The sequence below is a fragment of the Triticum urartu genome, chromosome 6 (genome assembly GCF_003073215.2).
Source record: "Triticum urartu cultivar G1812 chromosome 6, Tu2.1, whole genome shotgun sequence".
NCBI classification, from domain to species: domain Eukaryota; kingdom Viridiplantae; phylum Streptophyta; class Magnoliopsida; order Poales; family Poaceae; genus Triticum; species Triticum urartu.
In genome coordinates this window covers 366,308,847-366,313,047 of record NC_053027.1, presented here as the reverse complement: position 1 = coordinate 366,313,047, position 4,201 = coordinate 366,308,847, and positions in this window count along the sequence as shown.

Genomic DNA, 4,201 nt, shown 5'->3' with positions numbered 1-4,201 from the left:
GCCATGTTTAATATACCTGAGGCTACATAGCAACATGCATTGTACTGAATGACCAAATATGCAATCCCAGGCTACATAGCAACAAGGAAGAGTGTTACCTTAATGTTCTGATGATGTCAAGATATACATGGAAGAGCAGCAAGAACAACAACAACAACACAACAACTGTTAACTGCAGTTAATCGGCCGATATTTGTAACAATGTAATAAACTCCATCCGCCGCGTAATATAAGATGTTAATTCATCTAATATGTGAGTATATTGGATGTAATAAGATCTAATATAATGGGACAGAGGGAGTGTTGTACTACATCATTGTGCAATTGTTGTTTAGCTTCTAATATTAAGTTGGTGCTTCTAGGTACATATGTCATTTGTAAAGATCCATCCTTCGACCCTTTCTGCGTATGGGGCAACGAGATATTCATGAACCAGCTTCACGAGAGGAAACTGATAAAGATTGTTATTAAAATGGGTCAAAAGATGTCAAGAGAACTATTTTTTTTACACTTATGCAAGACAACAGTGAACTGCACCATGGTAAGTAAGAACTCTGTAGCCTTATTTTTACTACCCATAATGAGTTGTGTTAGATGACAATGTCTAAATCTTTTTCCTTTCTAGTGGATCCCGAAGGAGTTTACTCAAGATTACTTCTCAAACTAGAGTCATGTGTGCCTTCTGCATTGAGGAGAGCATAGTAGGGTCATTCCGCTTCACCTTGTTCAGCAACCAGAATTTCCCTTGCCTCTTTCTTTACCATCTTTAATAGTACAAGTATACAACACTGGTTCCTCATTCTTTATTTGGTGCTTATGTAATTCTGTTCTTTGATGTAATTCTTGAACATATGTACCTGTGAATTGAATAGTGCATTGGTTGTTGAACCTGATGGATATGAATGAAGTTATAGCCTACTTTCAAGATGAATTTCAGTACAATTTTAAATAGCAGTAATTAAATTAGGGTGAAAATACGCTCTACAGCTCATTACGGTGCACACGGTCTATAAAGCATAGCGTGTGTGATATACATCATAATCCAACATCGTTCACGGAGAGGAAACATGTGTAACCATGCACATAGTTGTTTGCAAAGCGTGTGTGATGTCAGACAATATCACAATTGGTGCAGGAAAACTAAATGTGTGTGATTGTCACCCTATCGTATACGGTTTGCAATCATGAACTGTTTGTGATGGGGCGCGCATCGTAAACGTAGAGCCAGTTTAGTACGTGCTTGGGAAAATCCGTTCTTGGATTGTGCCTGGACTGCGCCTGGGATTAGGTAAAACTAAAGAAGTCCGACTACGATGGTAATGCCAACACATACGAGTAGCATGGATGGAGCATTTGGGATATTAGATATATCCCAAACAGTTGTGTAAAAATTATGTAAGATAATTTACCTTGAGAGCTCATCGTTGGGGCATGTGTACATCATGTACTTATGCATCCCCCAATATTGAGCGATGCTTTCTCCTTCACGAGGCCAAAAATTATATATATAATTCCGATCACGGTGAACCAGATGCATAGGATAAAACTTTTGATGAAATTCCAATCTCAATCGGTTCCAATACCAAGCTCCGATATCATCACATAGCATATACAATGTCAATGCCTTTCCCTTCAAAGATAAAGGGAAAACCTTCCTCTTAACTTCATCTCTGGGTAGATCTGCAAGCCTAAATAATCGACAAACTTCATCCACATAGATTAGGTGCATATTAGGATGTATTGTTCCATCTCCAGCATAAGGATTAGCTAGAAGTTTCTCTATTATACCCGAAGGAATTTCATAATAAATATTTTCAGTTGGTGCAGTAGGTTGAGGATAAATTCTTTTTGCTTCCAGTCGGGTGAAGATACCCAGAACAAACCCCTCAAAGGATTGTTTTCCATAGTAACAACTGACAGTAAATTTCAACATGTAATATAAATGTTTCATAACCAAATTCCACTCACCAAAGGCGCTTCACTCCCCAGCAACGACACCATAAAAGAGTGTTGATGACCCACAAGTATAGGGGATCAATGGTAGTCCTTTCGATAAGAAACAGTGTCAAACCCAACGAGGAGCGGAGGGAAATGACAAGCAGTTTTCAGCAATGTATTATCTGCAGGCACTAAAATTGTCGGTAACAGATAGTTTGATAGCAAGGTAACTTTTAACGAGAAAACAGTAGTAACAGTAACAAAGAGGTAGCCCAATCCTTTTTGTAGCAAAGGACAGGCCGGAACGGTCTCTTATAATAAGCAAAGCGTTCTTGAGGACGCATGTGAATTTCATCTAGTCACTTTCATCAGGTTTGTTTGATTCACATTCGTTACTTTGATAATTTAATATGTGGGTGGACCGGTGGTTGGGTGCTGTTCTTACTTGAAAAATCCTCCTACTTATGATTACCCCCACTTGCAAGCATCTGCAACTACAAAAGAAGAATTAAGATTAATCTAACCATAGCGTGAAACATATGGATCCAAATCATCCCCTTACAGAATAGCGCGTAAACTAGGGTTTAATCTTCTGTCGCTCTAGCAACCCATCATCTAATAACTACTCCACAATTCTTTCCCGTAGGCTCAAAGATGGTGAAGTGTCATGTATTCGACATTCACATAACACCACTAATGGAAACAACAACATACATATCATCAAAATATCGAACGAGTACCAAATTCACATGATTACTTATGACAAGACTTCTCCCATGTCCTCAAGAACAAACGTAACTACTCAAAAAACATATTCATGCTCAATATCAGAGGGGTGTTGAATAGCACACTACTAGGAAAAGGGCTATAGATGGAAATGACACTAATGGCGCACCAGACATGTGGTGCGCCATTAGTATATACTAATGGTGCACCATGTGTTGGTGCGCCATTAGTGTCCAAATACTAATGGCGCACCACATCCACGATGCGCCATTAGTAACAAATTTTTTTAATTTTTTTTTCAAAACTACTAATGGCGCACCATGGGAGCGGTGTGCCATTACTAGTTGAAATAGTAATGGCGCACCGCTCCCACGGTGCGCCATTAGTAAAAAAATTAATTTTTTTCAAAACTACTAATGGCGCACCGTGGGAGTGGTGCGCCATTACTAGTTGAACTAGATGCTAATGGCGCACCACTCACGGTGCGCCATTAGTAAAATTTAGAAAAAATTTAATTTTTTTTCAAAACTACTAATGGCGCACCGTGGGAGTGGTGCGCCATTACTAGTTGAACTAGTAATGGCCCCGGGCCTGCCAAGGTGTGCCCCCAAGCTGTGGCTGCCTGGTGGGTCCCCCTCTGGCATTTCTTTCGCCAATAATTTTAATATATTCCAAAATAATTCTCCATCAATTTTTAGCTCATTTGGAGATTTTCAGAAAAATGCCTCCGATTGAGCCCTTTCCAGTCCAGAATTCCAGCTGCCGGCAATATCCCTCTTCATGTTAAACTTGCAAAATAAGAGAGATAAGGCATACAACTTGCATCATAAAGTGGAATAACAGTCCATAATGAAATAAATATCAACATAAAAACATGAGGTAAAATGGACGTATCAGTCATTTCTTATCATACAATGAACTTTGGGGTTACTTAAACGTCATCTGTAACACAGTGATCATAACAACAACTTACAAGTTCATCAGAAAGTTTGACAGGGGACTAGATAGCTCGAGAGTAGAATTTGATCCTTCACAGATGGATGATATTCTTAGGGCCCTCTCGGTGTGACGGCATCCATCATCATCTGGCCATACATAGGTAACTATGTCATAGGGATGCCGGAACATGTCAACGATAAAGAAGAACAAAACTAGCAACAAGGAGACCAGTATAGTGAGCATATGTATGACTCAATAGGATGTTGACCTATCTCACCTCGGGTTTTTTAAAGTATCACGGGGCAAAGTAAACAACACATGATAACCAAAGGTTCACTTGAGTGTCATTCGTGTAATCATAGCGGTCGATATGGATGTCCACGATTCTGCTATCAATCATTCAACAAACAAGTTTTGTTCATGTCTATGTTTTGCAAGCTTAAGGTAATCACGATCTTTTGAGTGTTAGTATGACAGGAGTAATGAGGAAATATTTGTGAAATAGTTTCTTTAATATTTGAAATAGTCGAGAGGAACCGAAAGGGTTTTGGGGTCACCCAAAGGGTTTTGGAGTTTATCAGGCAATTCCGGGTATTGC